Source organism: Cupressus sempervirens, chromosome 7 (assembly GCF_028749045.1).
Source record: "Cupressus sempervirens isolate cs-2001-9-10 chromosome 7, ASM2874904v1, whole genome shotgun sequence".
In the NCBI taxonomy this organism is placed as follows: Eukaryota; Viridiplantae; Streptophyta; class Pinopsida; order Cupressales; family Cupressaceae; genus Cupressus; species Cupressus sempervirens.
In genome coordinates, this window is record NC_143124.1 from 462,164,242 (window position 1) to 462,184,694 (window position 20,453).

Here is a 20,453-nt window from a genome sequence, read left to right on the forward strand (position 1 = left end):
GGCTTGCAATAGTGGATACGATGATCAACAACATAATCCAAGAGAAGTTTATCAAAATAACTAGCTGACAGCAACACCACAATGCTCTGCCTAAAAACTCAAGATCATTTTCAACAAATTCCTCCATGAACCCAATTACATAGCATCAAGGGTTACAAATGTTCTTCAATCAGAGAAATGCGGCCAAATTTTTGGCCCTTACTCAATAGATAACCCAACTATCAACACAAAATGGCCGACTGTACTAACAGTGCCATAAAACCCCATAACTTTTGCATTCAATGATCTTTCATTCAAAATAGGGCTGTGTATACGGAAAGTCCACTACCTCTGCCTTATTTTGGCTAAGATAAAAGCAAATATCCCTTTGATAAATAAGCATGAAAATCCCATTAGGTTTGTGTTATTCAAACCTCATTTCAAACATCTATAAAACCATATGATGTGACCTAATCCACTAAAACAAAAGAATGTATATATATATATATATATATATATATATATATATATATATATATATGCAAGTTACTCTTCTAAGATAAAATTACAAACATATAAGATGAATACCCCCACCTTTTTCAAAAGTCACCAATAATTTAAGCCCAAGGTTATGATCCCTGAACAATATCAATTGAATGATTGCTCAATGGTAACAAAAAAAGCTGAATAAGAATATATATATGTTTCCTTAAGCTGGTAACATTAAATAGAACTTTTTTTTTTTTTTTTTAAAAACAATTATACCTAGGCAAAGAAAATTCATATATCATAACCTGAATATAACATTGGCCAATAAATAGCTCGCAATGTTCACAAATTTGTTTCACCAAAACAACTGAAATATACTTTCTAATATTAATCCAAAAGTATAGTGCATCGCAAAATCAGAGAATTCAAATATAGAATCCTGAAATAAGCTGAATGTTCAAACATAAAACACATGTCCCAAGGACATTATCACCAAGTTCAATAGATGAAATGAACATAATATCAGAGAAAAAACTTATAACCACAATTTCCTAATATGCAGTAAAACCAGAGAAGTGGTTAGGCATGACACTTTGGATCCCTTGGTGGGGTATTACATTTGGTATCAGAGCTCAAGTTTCAACATTGGGAGCTTTGGGTATATTGGAACGCCACTAGTTGTTAACTAGCTGAACAAAATGAAAACTTTGAACTATCATGTGTATCTCTTTCAAATTGAAACTTGAAACTAGGTAAACTAAAGTAGAACTTAAATTGGTACTTGCATATTTTTCATATTTCAACACTTAGGTTTCAAACCTGAAAATGATACTGAAAACCTAGATGAGGGCAAGACTGGAAATTGAAACTTATTCTAGTTGGAAAACATGTATCTTTTATCTATGTTGTAAGGTAGTATGCCCTTAATTATCTTTGCAAGCATTAAGTTTCTCTTGTTTAGAACATATTAGGAGATCTATTTTAGTAGTTGTTAAAAGAATGAATGTTGGATCAATATGGTTTTCGGTTTACCATTAAATCGAAATCATATTGCTCTAATTATGTTGTAGTATCACCACTGGAATCATATTTCCCTACAAAGGGAAAGGGTTCAATGGGACTTGCATAGTGAGTATCTTAGATTTTCATTCTTGCAGGATTCCAAGAGTAAGCCTAATTGTAGGGGGGGGTGGATGTAGTGCCTGCCCTTAGGATGCATTTTTGTTATCATTGTCGAACTCTTTTAGGGCTAGTTTTATGTTGATGGTTAGCAGCATTGTTTTGAGACTATCGGATATTGTTTCAAATTTAGTTTATTATATGATGAGACTACTTCGTACTTTACATTTCATGTATATATTATGATTTTAGTTATTGATTAGTTAGATGATTTATTATCACATGTGTTTTCTTATGGATACTTACCCCATACTTGCATGTGTACGGTGTGCATGTTTGCTTTTGTATGACATTTCTAATGTGGTTAAGGAAGGGAGTCATAGTCACCTGCTAGTTGGGATCTACACGATGCACCACTTCTTGCCATTGCCTATTTAGTTTAGTATATATTGTGCTTGTACATGCATGGTTCTTATGCAGGTTGCAGGTATCGAGTATTGACTTCCCTGAATTGCCAGGATGAGCGTACCCTATCACATTATCTCAATAATAAGAGAGAGGAGATAAATTCTCAAGTCCAAATCTCAACCCTTTAAGCCATTTGTCCTAATTAGAAATTAGGACAAGTATATGAGTTGAGTACCCTCCGAATACGTCAGATGATGTAATTCATGATATTAACTCTTTTGATTTGATTTTGTATGTGTTTTGCTATGATGGGTTTTTTGTATGAGTCTTTGATGTATTTTCTATTAATTAAGCCTAATTAAAAGATTTAATTAATGGTTTAATTTAATGGAAAATTAATATGGTATTTTAATATTTATTTTATTTAATTAATTAGGAAATTAAATAAATAAAATAATTAAATTTGAAGATAAAATTTATAATTTTAAAGTTGGAATGTGATAATATTTATTTAAGTTAATAAATATTTATCAATTAAGTTTCGAAAATAAATGTAAAAGTGGAAAATATATTAAAATTATTAAAAGATTCTAGATTTCATGTGAATAAAATATAAATATATTAAGGTTAAATAAGTGGAGTTATTAAAGTTAGTGCATGAGATTTAAAATTTAATAAATAAATAAAATTGAAAATAAATAAAGTGAATATTAAATTAATTATTGTGCATTATTTTAATGTTTGCTCATATAGGGGTTTGCAAATTCTCGAGAGTTGTCATGTAGACAACACAGGAATTTGCACTCTAAGTATGCAAATGTTGTCTACACTTAGGATTTAGCATATTACTTGAGCACATGGTGTCTACAACCTTATGACTCATCTAGAAGGTTGGAGAAGACTCATGCTTAGATGTCATGCTTATCTTCTAGTTGTTTCTAGAGACATTCTAGATGCATCTTAGAGGCCTTTAAATTGAGGCTCTCCTAGCGTGTTTGGACAAGCTTCAAAAAGCTTACATGCATTTGAGAAGCTCATATGCTTTTACATGCTCATATGTTTCTACATGCTTCTATGCTTCTTCTAGCACTTCTAGTCACTTGGAGGGCTCGGTTGGCTTGGATCTTTGAGGAATTGTGAATGTTGGAGAAGGAAGGGATTTTCTATATACTTCTGAGGGATGACAAATTAGCATTAGTGTCCAGGTGCACTCATGATTTTCGCATAATCTATTTGCACTATTTCTCTTCCTATCTTCATCGTGTCTATTATATGTGTCTGATTATATTCCATGAATGAATCTTCAATTTTGAAATTGGAATCTAGATATTTTATTTGGTTGAACAAAAAATAATAGAAAACCCTAGTTTCAATTTATGAAAAAATTAGATATATATATTTTAAAATGTAACAATAATTGATAAATTTTTTTGTATATATATATATGTATATATGTATATATGTATATATATATGTATATATGTATATATATATGTATATATATATACATACATACATATACATATATACACATAAATATATACATATATACATAAATGTATATATTTGCATAAAATCACAGTGGAGATTTATAAATTTCGTATCGCATGAAAACATTATTTGAAAAGGTTATTTAAAAATGCATTAAAAAAAAAAACATATAATTTAGGGGTGGGCGGGGTTTATACCCACTGCACCCCGCATCCACATTGAAATGCCGATGGACCTACTGATGCAAGGGGCCGCACGACCTATGTATTAAAGCCTGCGGCACCCTGTCAGGAGGCCGCACGGCTTAAAAGGCATGGCTACCCTTTTTAAAAGGTTGACGACCCAATTGTGGTCGCACATTTTTCAAGGCTGCAATATAAATAAATATCGCTGTTGGGTGGAACATTCGATTTTAATATATGATGCAATTCGATTTTGAAATAATTATATATTTATTATTATATATATATATGTATATATATAAAATAATGTAATTCGATTTTTAAGTATGATAAATTTTTTTGATTATTAATTATTATATATATATGTATATATATATATATATATGTATATATACATATATATATGTATATATACATATACACATATATATACATATATACATATATATATATACACATATATGTATATATATGTATATATACATATATATATTTATATATATATATATGTATGTATATATAAATATATATATACACACACACATATATATATAATATATACATATATGTATATATATATGTATATATATTATATATATGTACACATATATATAATATATATACATATATGTATATATATATTATATATGTGTATATATATACATATATATACACACACACATATATATATGTATATATACACATATATATATATATGCATATATATATATATATATATATATATATATATATATATATATATATATATATATATATGTATTTATACATATATATGTGTGTGTGTGTGTGTGTGTGTGTGTGTGTGTGTGTGTGTGTGTACAATAAAAGTTTATTTAAGTAATTAATCAAGTAAAGAAAATTTCTAATAAGTGATAATAGAATGAGTTTTAAATGTTTAAGTTATCTATTATTTTGGAGTTCTCAATCAACTTATTGAAAATGATAAATGATAAATGATTAATAATAATTTGTCAAATATTATTAATAGAGAAGAGATTTTAATATAGTTTATATAGTGGACTTTTTATATTTACTTAAGTTATATTAAATACTATTTAATATATATTAAATAATTAAGAGATGGTAATTTTATATTACATTAATAATAGTTGTTTAATGAAGATGATTTTAAATTAAGAGAATTTAATGATATGGGATTAAGATCTATTTGACAAGGAGTCATTGTTACACTAAAACAACATTGGTACAATTTGAATACATTATGTATTATTATTGATATACCTTAATGGTGTTAAGAGTTAGTTAAATATTAACTAATGAAGTTTATGGAAGGTTCTCTAGAATCGAGTAATAATAATTTAGATGAGTTTATTATTTATTAATGTTTGTTGGGTCTAACAAACTATTAATAAATAATAGTATAAATAATTTAAATAGTTATTAATAAATCCGATTAGAGTTAATCTAGTAGAGATTATTTAATGATTGAAGTTTTGTAGAAGATATTAATTTTTGGATTTGGAGTATAGTTGATTTTTAATTGATATTGATTGAGTTTATAATATAACTATGTTATTAATAATGAAGTTGTGCGATAGAGTCTTAATTGAAATGATTGGAATCTTTGAGTTAGTATACTTTTAGGATTCCTAGACTTAGAGAGTACTTGTGTTATGTGATTTGATATCCTATTTGGGACTTGAGATTATCTTCTCAACATGGTGGGAGTGGACCACTTAGGTTCCACGTGGTTAGGTGGTAGTGTTTTATCACTCTTATCATTTGAGATCCGTCGATAGACACCATGGCTGGAGCATCCTTGGTTGGTATTTATCTTCATTATGTTCTTGGATCATTATGATTGATGATATATCTTATGATGGATGTATTTACTGGTATGTTTGTTATATTGATGATTTGAATATGTTTGATTACTTTCTGCATATGATGTAGTATGATTTAGGAGTGAAATTCCTATTATGTTAATACCGATGATCTCTTTGGTGACTTGGGATGTTACGCACGGAGGGATGGCTAGGACCCACGATGGTCTAATGATGCTATTAACGGCTGGGAGGAACTGTGCACTTAGTTATTTATGTTTATAATATATGGTTATCTTTTATGATGGATGTTTATATCTTTATGATGATGATGTATCATGTATTGTTTATGGTTTCATTTACTTTAATTACATCATGGATTAATATTGGATGTATTATTGGTAAGGATGATGATTTACTTCATTTACATGGATGTTTATTCTTTTAAGCTTCCATACCTTGTGACATGTGCAGTGGATGATTGAGCATTCGAAAATGTATTTTAAGAATGTTGGACTTTTCAGTATTATATTATGCGGACATGGTGTTAGATGAATAGTTAATTTAGATGTGATTCAACGTTAAGGGATTCATGAAGAATGTAATATGTTATGTGTTTTATTTTTACTTGAATTGATGCTAATGCTTCTGTTATCATATGTATGATATAGATTGTTTTACTTTCATGTTTAAAAAAAATTTGTTGGGCAAACTTAGTGAAATTTTAGATTAGTTCTTTGGATCCCTTGGTGGGGCATTATAGACAATTAATAATTTCAAAATGATATAAACACTAAAAAAAAACCAATGAGAGAATGTTGAACTCTCAAGTAGACATGAATTAGTTGAATGAGAAAAGTCAATACAGACAGAAAGGTAAAGCAGGAATAGGATACACAAAATAAGGTGAATCATCCAAGCAAGGAGCTCAATAGAATCAAAGGCCTACTTGTAATCATTGTGGTAAGTTAGGTCACACATCAAACAAATGTTGGAGTATTGGAAAAGAAAAATTCAATGGAAAATGTTACAATTGCAATAAACATGGTGATAGAGCAAGTGGATGCAAGAGAAACCTAAATTTGAAGGTAAATGGCACAAGTTCAAGAAGCATGGACATAAATATTCTGAATGCAAAACCAAGAAATTGAACCCAACAAAATAGATTGTGAAAGCCATATTCAGTTGGGATTACAACACATGGTGTAGATGCCACTAAAGTAAAAGAATTTGGGCACATTAGAGAAAATTGTGTGAAACATCACATGAGGAAAATAGAGACCACTAGAAGATGTTTTATTTGTACAAAACTTAGACATCTTGCCAGAAAATGTATGAACACTAGAAGGATTGAAGATGAAAAGAAAGACAAAATTGAAAATATTAGAAGGTAGATGAGGCAGTAATAGATTCTTAAATCCTTTGAGAATGCAAGTCTAAGTCATGAAGCACATGTCACTCAAGAATTAGGTCACTCAAGCATTTCAACTTGATCTCCCATAGGAATGACTAGAACTAAGACTCTAAAGGAGACATCTTACATTAGTTTTAGCTAGCTAGAAGAAAAGATCCATATCAAAATTCAAGATGCAAAGGGATTAGTGAGTGACTAAGGAAAATCATGACCTTACTGAGCTAGGTCAGGTTGCAAGACCCTATAGAGCAAGGTTAGGATACATTGAAACATTGTGTGGACATCGAGCTATGAATAACTCTACCAAGTGTTAAGGTTGAACCAAGTAGAATATAGTTTTTCACCAAATGAGCTATCATACTAAGCATCTATGGTGTTTAAAAAGTGAAAATGGTTAAAAGGAAGTAAATCAAATTCATTTTTCACCCTAAATTTTTTTAGAGCTATTTGTAAAGAATGATTTCTGTGCTTCCAAATGATCTGTGTGTTTTATGTTGAAGATTTTGTGTTTTTGTCAACTCTACTGAGTATGGAGTCTTCTAGTAGAAAAAATAGGAAAGGGTTTGAGATGTTGGTTCATGGAATTGAATGGAAGGCACCTGACTTTAAGTTGAGTCTGACAATTATAGCAATGCTTGATGCAACAAGAGCTCAATCACAAATTCAACCCAAGGTATTACTTGTTAATGATATTCATTCAAATTTTCATTGTTTGATACAAGAAATTGGAACCCTACAGATGGATGAGAGTCTAAAAAAGTTATGTGTGAATGGTGCTTGAAACTCAAGCATCAACATTTGGAGACCAAGGGTTTAACACAAATTTCACATATGACTCAAGACTTTTAGATAAAATGGATAAGTTTTATTCTTAGTTGTGTACACAATAGGAAACTATGGTTGGAACAACCTATTCAAATAAAAAGGAAAATAATTGATCGAATTACAGGGTTCCCAATGTTGAACAAATAAAAGACCACCAAAACCATGAGTTAGATAGAATTGGAAATAAAAACTCTTTCCAAGTGGGATGGAAGAGGTATTAGGATCAGTAATGTGACTGAAATGGAGCTGAAATTTGGAATTGATGTGATAGCTCATAAGATCTATAGCTCCAGTTATCTCAACAACATGTCATGTGAGGTAGTTGATCTAGCTCTCATGGTAGTAAAGAACAACATGTCCTTCGACCTTGCTGAGCTAATGTTGAATGAATTCAATAAGAACATGGAGAGCATCAAAAATTCAAAGAGAAATCAATGTAAGTTTGGTTCACTCTTGAATTGTTTATTCTTCTTTATGAAATTTTTTTCCCTTCAAAAGGTCCAGTCATATGAAGTAAAGATATACCAGTATTATATAAAATTAATGAATATATAGCTAAAATGGGTGAGAACTTTTTTGGTATCATGGACAATTACTGCTATTCATTCAAGGAAAAGATGAATAGAAGATAAATAATTCCAAATAAACTTGAGGAAGATTACAAGGATGATGTTTGTTTCATGGTGGACTGTGAAAAAGTGTATATTCAAGCAATCAAACCTAGAGTGGTGTGGGTTAATCCTCTAAGCTATGAGGTTAATATTGATGACACCAAGGATATCATTGAGGCACTATTGAACGAAACTAAAGATCCCAAGGCCACATATTTTGGTACTTTTGATGAAGCCAAAGGTGGAATAGAACTTGAAATTGAGCTTCCTCAAGAAGCCAGTAAAGGAAAGAAGAGGATAAAAAAATTGTGGCAAGCAAGTTCTACTTTCTTGTTGACAAAAGGAAAAGGAGATGATGTGGAAGAAGATGATGCAAAATATGGAGTAGAAGAAACAAGTTTTGAAGAGGCACATCCTATAAGGAAGAAGGGTAAGGTTATCATTACTTGACCCACCAAGTCATCTACTATAGTATTCACAAGAAGAGCATCTAGATCAAGAAAGAAATTGAAATGAGGTGAGGAAGAATCTACGAAAAATATTTTCAAGAAACCTCCACCTAAATTTCAAGAAAAATTAAAGGAAATTGAAGTAGGAGTTGGAATAGAAAACTTCAAATCTCTCAAATATGAGATCGGGAATGCAAACAAGAAGAAGCAAGTTGAAGATATGATGATCTCAAAATTGGATAAATTGAAATACTCACCTAATCAAATTGTACAACAATGAGCTTATCCAAGATGTCAAGCCAAGATGAGAAAATGCTAAGAAAATTGCAAAATATATATCTAAATAGACTCTGAAGTAGCTCATGTCGAGTCTTGGTGACAATGAAGTGAAAGAATTCATTAATAAAAGATCACTTTGAAATTCAATACATGCATGATATTGGTAAATGACATTGAACATGTGGTGAAGACAACTACAACTACATGGAAGAATAGTTACAAACTTCATCAATTGGGTGATTTTGTTGTTCATGTTAGTGACATAGATGATGAAGATGAAAATGAAGAAAATGAAAATAGTGATGAAGAAGATATAGAAATAGATGATGTAAATCTAGATGAGGAGGATCAAGAAAAAGAATCTATAGAGGAGAATCTCCCTAAGATTTAGATTATTGAGGGAATTGGCCCAGAGAAGATTGTAGTAGAAGTGATGACCTCATTTCCTCACTCTCTGAGCAAAGATTTAATTATATCAAGCTTAGAGAAAGATTCTATCAAGTTGGTTGTGACAACTGCTACAACACCATGCACCCAACCAATATTTACACCTATTTAGCTAAGTACCATATTGACTAAAGGGATCAACACTTCATCTTCTAAGTAGATAGTGCCTCCTCCATCATTAAATTTGGCTACACAACAAAAAGGTATTTCTATTGTTAGTGCAATATCTACTTATGTTGGTAGCCCTTCTATTTCTACTATTGTTACAATTCCAAGTGTAAAAATAGAAAATACAAGGACAGTCGAGAACAAGTCTCAACTGAGTACTAATTAAGGATAAAGGAAAAGAAGAAGATATTGATCTAGATGAGGATATAGTTATCCTAAATTAGGATATCTCTACTCTAAATCCTAATTAAATAAACATAATGGGTGAATTACTAAAAAAGAGAGCTAAGCAATAGAAGCTTAGAGAAGAGAAGAGTAGAGAAAATCAAGTGCCTGAAGATGTGAAGAACATACTTTTAGATGCAATAAGTATTGAGGTTGATAGTACACAACCTATTTTGGTTCAATTAGAAGAAGTTGTCCAAAAAATTAATGAAAATTTTAATGGACAAGAAACATTGTTACAAAGAGCAAGGAGGAAATTTGAGAACAAAGTATTGGAGAAAGTTGTACAAAAAATTACAATAAATCAAGTAGAATTGGGACAATTCTTAGCTTATTGGAAACCTCTACAAATAATGTAATTGCATTATTTAGAAGGTTACATGATACATCTATCTTCACTTAGGGAATCAAAGATAAACTATTTATGATAGATGAAGAATTGAAGGTAAGTGCACACTAGTTGTCACTTGACTCGAGCTACAATTCTGCTCACTACTGAAATTTTAGATTTTTGACTAATTTGCAAGAAAAATTATTAATGGAAGAAGTTCGGATCAGGGCCAAACTTGTAGACATCCAAGGCATAATTTTTCTAAACATGGATAAATTGTAGAAACACATTGCACATGCCAAAAATCTCATCCATGATAATAACTTCTCCATAGCTGATCAGATGATGGAGTTATCAGCAAAATTATAGATTGCACTTCATGCAAGAAAGGTGTTATAGGAAAATTGGGACAAGACAATGACATTGATTTTGAAGTTACATTTTGACTTTTTGTCACATTTTGGCATTACAACAGAGCATACACCTTTTGTATATATATATGATATAATATGTGATATATGTATGGAGGAGTAGCATAATATTATAAAAATACATGTACATATGATCAAAAAACATCTTTTACAAAAGTAATTTTGAAAAATCTCAAAAACAAAGTGTGTTACTGAGTTGAAGACATAGGATGGAGACGAAAGAATGTTTTGGACTTGAAATTTTGAGAATTTAGTTTTTGATTGATAAGTGTTTTTGTCACTAATGCCAAAGGGGGAAATTGTTGACATTGTGGTCATGTTTGTTTATTAGTGACTTATACTTAGTCAAATGGTTAGAAGCTACCAAGCTTATCTTTTAGTTTACAATGTTAATCGAGTAATATAGGTTCTACCAAGTTCTATAGTTGCTACTAAGTTCAAGAATTAGTATTTAGTTCACACAAAGTAGTATCCACTGAGTTGATAAGTAACAACACAAACTGACCTTCATAATATTAATAGATTTTCACTTTGTCAACCATGGTCTCAAATATCTACTGAGCCAGGAAGTATCAACCAAGTGATTGAGTTTATACCAAGCTCATAGTTTTAGTGTTGATTGAGCCATGTAGTGTCAACCAAGTGATATAGTTTATATGCCTAGTTTCATAGTGTTCACCTAGTCACCAGTGCTAACTAAGTTTAGACTACTTGGAAGTGATTAGTATGAGCCGATCCTTCTATGTCTTCCAAGAGAATGATGACCTCGAATATTGAAAATGGTTACTGAGTATCAGAATCTCATTGAATTTGTATTAGGACATGAGTACCAGTAGTTGGACCAACTTTGTGATTCTTATTGGTAATCTATGTTACAATTGATATTGATGAATTGTGTTTTGGATTGGTATTTATGTAATGTATTCTATAATATATCCAAATAATAATGAAGTAAGTAATGATGTGAATATAGAGAATAAAAGTGTAAAGTGAAAAGGCTACAAGAAGTATGAGGAGTAGAAAAGATTTATGTATCACAAAAAGGTGAAATTTACATATCAAAAGAATCTCAATCAACAAATCAGAGTTGTAGATAAGAGAACAACCAATGGTTTATCCTAATAGGTGTATCATTTGAATCCTTTCACAAGGTAGACTTAATAGACTTTTGAAAATCTCTTTAGCAAGTGCATACTTCAACGTATGTTTTGTGAATCCTTCAAAAAGGTGGACCTAGCAATCCTTATTGCTCATAATAGGGCATATCATTAGAAGTGATCAATTTTAAGCCTTAATTAGCCAACTTTATATTACAATACTAAAGCTTGTGAGTATCATCCCCACACTAGTTTTGCTTTCAATTTTGGAGGTTTTTGGGTCACCATATCTTGCGTCAAGGTGTTATGAATTTTTTAATACTTTCAGTCGTTCATGCATGCAATTAGATCAAAATATATATGAAGGATTAATCGGTGAAATAAGATTAAGTTTTATTGGTTTCCAATTCACCCCTCCCCTCTCAATAACCTAGCCTATCCTATATTTCCAACATTTCCCAAGATGGGATAGTAGTTCTTCATTTTTATTAGATCAAATGAGGAGACAAGAAAGGAAAATATCATTTAAGGATGAAAATTAGATGGGAGAATTGAGAGGCTCTAGGTATGACATTGATGCCCAATCTATAGCAACATGGAGTTTAGCTCCAGAAAACAAGAAGCCTAATCTTAGAGAAATTAAAAAGTCCCCTAGGAGCAATGCCATAGTTTAGAATGTGCACTCTATTTCTAGTAGTCAAAATTATGGACTACAAAAATTCAGCAACAATGTTGGGAAAAAATAGGATAGATGTACTAGAAGCACAACTAGAAGAAGCCTATAAGAGGTACATAAAAACTAGCAGGCATTATGAGGAAGAAATGAAAAAGAATTATGTCTTGGAGAAGAAAACCTTCAAGTTAGAAAATGAGATAGTAGCATTAAAAAATATTATTAGATGTACTACAAAGATTTGAGACCACGACATACAAATATAAGGATATGCACCTAAAGTAAAGGAGGTCATAGGCCAAGAAATGGTAGTTGATGAGGAAGATTTGGAGTCTAGAAAGGAGATTAAAATCAGAATATCAAGAACTTTCTGACTCACATGACAAATGAATTAAATCTTGTTTCGCAAAATGTGCATTGTAATTATCTTGTTTTGCAGGGGCTGAATACAAATGTTCGAAGGCAGGGTTTTTGTTGTCCCCCCTATTTACTACATGGGGTCCTTACAACCATTTTTTTGATAATCTTGTACCTATGCTAATACAAAAGAAAGTATTGCCAAAGGTAATAATTATCACCATCAAAAAAATAATTAATAAGGTAAAAGAATTGAATGGTTTATTTGATAGAAAATTGCAATTAATTCAAAACAAAATGAAAGCCATTGCCATAAGGACACCTAATTTTGTGCCTGCCATTTTGGAAAATGATGTAGGAGTTAAGGATTGGATGGAATGGTCATCTTCTTTTGAATTTTTTTTGAATCATTCCATGCTTTTAGCATATTGAAATGGCAAGGAAGATGTTGTAGTAGTATATGATTTGATTGATATGCTTTATAAGCTAGAATAAGAAATGTCAAAAATAATTGCAGAGGTTAAGGATATAACAGATGCAAATTGGAACAAATTCCTTGAAGAATTAAATGATGTTAGTGTTAGAATATTGGTTGGAAGAATGAATGCTGATGATATTACTATGGGGGAGTATTTTTGATATGTTATTATGATGATATATTACATTCATGACTAAATTTTTCATTGATGTCAACATAATAGTTTTTTGTGGTATTTGATAGAAGAACAACAGAAAGATCAAATTGGTACAGACGACTAGTTAAGTGTTTACACTATTTGAGGTTATGGTAGATAATTTAGACTATCTAGTATATTTAGTTAATGTCAAAAGAAGAAAGGATAAGTATAGAAGAAGTTATGTAAGTTTTTGTGACGTCTATTCTAAGATAGAGTTTATAGAGGCATGTTCTAGTAAACTTGTTATATCTCTTAGTAGAGTTGATATTTTGAGAATCAAGGTTGAGGACATGGAAAAGACATGTTGATGATGACATTGATAGGATCACTCATCAAAATATTGCATCTAAAATCAGTTATTTAAGTTGTAAGGTGGAAGATTTATGTTATCGCTAAGTGTAACATGTTCTTAATGAGGTCCTATAATAATTAAATGAGAAGGTATAACAACCAACTTGGGGAATTATTTTATGGAATCCAAAGGAATGAAATTTTACTCTATCATGGCATGTGATGAAATGGTTATATAATTAATGATAAGTTACAGAGAGTGCGAAATGTGAAATTTAGCAGACTAGTGAGAAAGTGAAGGAAATTTCATTGCCAAGCTTTTTTTGTGTGATTTGAGGTTTGATATTTGGATATGAGGTTTGTGACCTAGTCTAAAACATTTGAAAGTGATTGCTTTAGTTGAAAAAACAAAGGAAAGGAGGAAATGATAGTAAATTACTTGTTTGAGAAATTATCTCTTCTTATAGTTGAAATTGCATGTTTAGGGCTCATCTTGCATATATTGTACTACAACTCCTATTAGGGTTGGAATATGCTATCAAGGATTCAAAATCTCCTAATAGGGACTCATTGTACTGAATGTTGTAATAGACTCCTAACAGGGTCCATCCTCTAACAAGGAATGTTTATATTAGTACATCAACTTGTGAGCATCATTCCCACTAGGGTTTTCCCTTTGATCGAGGGTTTCCCTAGTCAACATATCTAATGTAATTGTGTATGTTCATTTTATTATTCTTTCTATTTACTTTGGTTGAATAGTTAAGTATGTTTAAAGAAGATAAATTTTTTAATTTTTGGATAACTAGTTCACCTCCCCACCCCCTTGAGTTATCTTGGTGAACTATTGTTTGTAACTATTGGTATCAGAGCATCAAGTCCTTGAAGATAAAGTTTAAATTTTTTTGGATATCGATGGTAAAAATGTTTAGAAAAGATAGTCCTTCATTTGGAAAAGGAAATTTGAACACCTGAGTAATGTAAATTCTTGGTGAGTTATTAGATTTGTGTGAAGAGCAGAATATTGAGTTTTTAGATCCAAAATCCTTCTATTGTATACAAGGGAAAAATAGCACAAGTGAAGATAAATCCAAATAAGAAGAAGACATAAAAATAAAGGAAGGTATTGATCTATGAGAAAACTAAAAGGTATGAAAATTTGTGTTTGTTGGACATATAAAGAGTTTGGTAATTTTTCAAGTACGTGTCCTAAAATAGAGAAAAAGTATAAGGGAAATCATAATCCTAGAAAGGATAAAGAGTGTTTGTATGAGAATGAAGATAATTATTCTAATGAACAAGCATTAAGTTCTAGTGATGATGAAATTGGATTTGTGGCAATTAAAGAAGAAAGTCTATAGAAGGTCACTTTGGTGTCACATGTTGAGAAGCAATCTAATTGGATAATTGATAGTGGTTGTTCACATCATATGACTAGTGACATGAACAAGTTTGTTGACTTCAAAATTTAGGATGAATGAGAGCCAAGGAAGGAACAAAGCTTAGAACCTTTAGTAGAGCCACGAGTTGAGATATAAATGCCTACTTTAGGAATGAATATGATAAAGAATAATCTATCCAAGTATATCATTGGAAGAAAAGAAAAAGGTGTGATGACAAGAAGTGGAGTAAATGAAGAAAAATGCTCAATATTTTTATAATTCTTTAGAATAATTGAGAGGGGAGGGGGTGGGGTTGAATCAGTTATTCAAGGTCCAAATGCCATAATAAAACTTTTTCCCTTTTTCTCTACAAATCCTTAATGGTGCATAACTGAACTTATCATGCATGCAATTTAAATATTGAAACAACTAAGAAAAGTAGACATGCATCACACCATAACACTAAGAATTTGATAAACCAAAAACCCTATATAGGATGGGGATGATACCCAAAAAATAACTACGCAATTGATTTTAACCACTTTTGATGGTCCACCCTATGAGAAGCCTTCCCTGTTAAAGGCTACAACATATTGTTAAATGCGACCTTGTTAGAGGATTTCACCAAACTGTTAGGAATGGGCCTGGTTAAAGGACTTCGAAACATTCACTTGCATTCACTTGGAATGTCACCTTATTAAAGGATTTACAATATGGCTATTAAACCAACCTAAGTCCATAGGATTTATCTTAACTATTACAATTGTCAGAAAGTAACAATAATGGCTTTGATCTGATACAACTTACAACATAACTTGCAGATTATAGATCACACTTTAGTTCAATCCTTTTCTTGTCTTTTCATCATTTAGTTCTATTAGCTTGTCTTCCTCTCAAGCTTTGTTCCCTTGAGTCTTCTTTACTCATGATACCAATGCAATCATATCTATGGTCATCCAGCTAAACAGAGTATTCTTTGCTCTCTTTCTCCTTAGCACTTTTCTTTAGCAGCTCATGCTTTCATACTTTCTCACTACCACCACACTACTGCTTTGACCTTATGACTTCTTAAATAGAAATCTTAAATATCTTTCCTGCTCAATTCTCCCTCTCCAATTTTAGGGTTTCAATGGATTAGGTAGGATACAATGTATCTACCCTATATTTCTTCTTCATCTAGAAACCTTGTCTAGCATCCAGTTGTATTCGCCAAAAAACTATTTTACATGGTGTTCTGTGCGACTAGCTCATCACTCTTATCTTCTATCTGGTTTACAAACTTCTAGGTAACAACCTTGTCGGCTCTGATCTAGCGAATCTTTGATTTCAAAATAATGCAGCAACTCAACATTATTGGTTTACTAATACTCGGCTTCTTCTATGTTACTTGGCACTTGTATCCTACTCGACATCTGTATCTTTACTCGACACTTGTTTTTTGCTTGACACTTGATATTACTCGGCACCTGTTTCTTGCTCGGCATCTATATCTTTACTTGACACTTGTTTCTTGCTTCGCACTTGATGATTACTCGGCACTTGATATTTACTCAACACACTCTAAAAGTGAACTTTTCTCGGCTTCAACTAAGAATCTATTTGGCACTAACTAGGCTTGTTCGACATTCTCTTATGAACTTAGTTAGGTTGTCACAAATATCATATCTAAACCCTTACATCTTTGATATGTTTTAATGTGTCTATTATATGTGTCTTAGAATATGTCAACAATACACTATTTCATCAATGGCTTAGCTAATTGTTGTACTTCATTACAACATCATAACTTCAATCTTTCTCTAGGTACTCTAGTTCCATCTTATTGATTGCTGCCTCCTTGTCAATCAACCAATTGATAGTATTTGGATCACTAAAAAAATTTTCATTCCTACAAGTAGCAAGTTTGACATCAATGACAAAACAATGATTGAGAACATTCTTTGCTAGTTCCATTATTCTTATTCAATCATTTCCAACAATCTCCCTCTTTGGCATTGATGTCAAACCAAACTGATCATTTGATAAACTTATCAAAATTACATGTTTTACTACTGATTATATATCTTTACCTTTCAATTTCTCATAAGTCTCCCTCTTTCATATATATCTCCCTTATGAGTATCTCTCTCTTATTTTGTTTATTTTGATTAATTTCTTCATATCTCCCTCTTTGACATAAATGGCAAAGATGTAGCATCTTTAATATGTGAAATATAGACTTTGCATCTCATATTTTCTCCCTCTATCACCATGCTTGTGACTGATTTGGAGTTTCTTGTTTCTGCTATCATCCTTTGCATCACTCTTCTGATATTTCAATGATATACTCTTGTTGATGCAATGCAACGTCTTTGTTGCTTTAAAATACTTGAGTTAGGGGCATTACCCCTAACTTGCTTCTTAGATATTCATAAACATCCTTGGGCAATGGTTTGGTGAAGATATTTGCAATTTGTTCCTTTGTGTGAATTCCATCTTCACTTGTTTTCCTTCTACCAGTTCTCTGACATAGTGATACTTGATTGCAATATGCTTGGTTTTTGCATGCATTATTGGATTCTTGGATATGCTTATAGCACTTGTGTTATCACAATACAATATCATAAGTTTGGTTACCTCTTCTTTTGTTCCTTTCAATAAATGTGTGAGCCACACAATGTTTGTGCAATTGACTGCTGCTGCCATGTATTTTGATTTTGCAGTGGACTGAGATGTGCACGTTTGCTTCTTGCTGGTCCAAGTAACTAATCTTTTTCCTAAAATTAGTGCTCCTCCACTTGTGCTTTTTTTGTCATCAATGTTACCTCCCCAATATGCATCTTTGTATGCATTGAGCTCAAACTTTTCATTCTTTTTATAATATAGACCAAAGTCATCAGTTCCTTTAAGATATCTCATTATTCTTTTTACTGCTTTGAGATGGTTCTCTTTGGGATTAGTAGAGAATCTATCCACTATTCCAACTACTAATGCTATGTCTAGTCTACCATATACAACATATTGTAGTTTTCCAATCATGGATCTATACATTTTTTGATTAACTTTAGCTGATACATCATTTTTGGATAGCTTATGTCCTGTTGCCATTGGTGTGTTGACAGGTTTGGAATTTTCTAATCCAAATTTTTTAGGTATCTCTTTGATATACTTTGATTGTGTCATAAATATACCATGTTTTAGCTGATGTACTTGTAAACCAACAAAGAATTTGATTTCTCCAAACATAGACATTTCAAATTCATGTTTCATTTTGTCAGCAAAAATTTTGCAAAGAACTTCCTTTCCTCCAAACACTATGTCATCTACAAAGATTTTAGATACAATAATTTCCTTACCTTCTTCTAATTTGATGTACATGTTGCTATTGTCATTAGTTCTTTCAAATCCAATTTGCACTAGATACTTGTGAAGTCTCTCATACCATGCTCTAGGTGCTTGTTTTAGACCATAGAGTGCTTTATGTAGTTTAAAAACCATATCTTTATTGTTTTCATCAACAAAACCATCTGGTTGTTCAATATAGACTTCCTCTTCCAATATACCATACAAAAAAGTAGACTTTACATCCATCTGATAGACTTTAAAACCTTTATATGTAGCATATGCAAAATAAGTTCTAACTCCTTCCATTCTTGCAACAGGGGCAAATGTTTCTCCATAGTCTAATCCTTCTTCTTGAGCATAACCTTTACATACTAGTCTGGCTTTGTTTCTAGTAATTTCTCCATTCTCATCTAGCTTGTTTCTAAATACCCATTTGGTACCAATCACATTTTTGTCAACTGGTCTGGGAACTAAACTCCAAGTTTTATTCTTCTTTATTTGATCAATTTCTTCTTCCATAACTTTATACCAGTCACCATATTGTAATGCATCATACACTATCTTAGGTTCGATTTTGCTTAGTAGGCATGATTCATTTCTTAGTCTATTCTTTGTCATTGTTCTTGCATCTTTGTCACCAATTATTTGTTCAGCAGGGTGATGCCTCTTCACATATTTGGACAATCTTGGTTCTATTCTTGTTTCCATATTTGATCTTTCAGATTCAGGATCACTATCTACTTCATTGTTAGATAGCTCTACATCTCTGTCATATGTACTGACTTTAGAGTCAGAATGAGCATTTTCTTCATTCTACAACTTGGCTTCTGAATGCAACTCGGTATTCACTGGTTGTGAGTTAGCTGAAACTAAAACTTGTTGTTGAATCCCAGTTTGATTGATGGTATCTTTGTCAATGGGAATTCCTTCATAAGAATACATGAAGGTTCTATAGTCATCTATTTTCTTTGGTTTTTCAACTTAGACATCTGCATGCTCATCAAAGTTTATATTTGCACTTTCCACAATTTTGTCAGTGTTAGTATTTAAACACTTGTACGCTTTACTTCTAATGAAGTAACCAAGAAATATGCCTTCATCACTTTTTGCATCAAATTTTCCATTTCTAGCATCTTTAAGGATAAAAAATTTGCAGCCAAATACTTTGAAATGCTTTACATTAGGTGAGTGACCATACCATAATTCAAAAGGTGTTGCATTTGTACCTTTCTTGATTTGTACTCGGTTTAGTGTATGAACAACCACACTTACAGCTTCTCTCCAATATTTTAGAGCAACATTCTTTTCCATCATTAATGTTCTGGCACACTCAATCACAGATCTATTTCTTCTTTCAGCAATTCCATTTTGTGGGGGAGTTCTTGGAGCTGATGTTTGTCTCTTGATTCCTTTGTCATTGCAGAATATTTCAAATTCATTTGATGTAAATTCACCACCTCTGTCCGATCTCAGGCATTTCAAACTTTTTCCTATTTCCTTTTCAACTCTAGCTACATACCACTTAAATATTTGAAAAGCATCAAATTTTTGCTTTAAAAACACAACAGTCATCATCCTAGAATAATCATTGAAACAAACAACATTATATATTTGTCTCCTTTGTAGCTTTGTACTTCCATTGGACCACATAAGTCCGTATGGACTAACTCAAGTACTTCTTTAGATGTATAGTTTTTACTTTTGAAACTTGACTTGGTCATCTTTACTAGCTGACATTGTTTGCACATGATATTGTCAGGCTTCTTTAGTTTGGGTAAACTTCTGACTTTCTTCATTTTATTGATATTGACCAGATTATCAAAGTTGACATGACATAGCCTTCCATGCCATAACCATACATCATCAAATTTTGCAACGAGACAAGAGGTATTTTTCAAATCAAGATAAAACATATTAATTCTTGTTTGATCTCCTTTTCCTATCAGTCTACCATCAGTATCATAGATTTTTGCAGTTTTATTTCCAAATTCTACTTTGC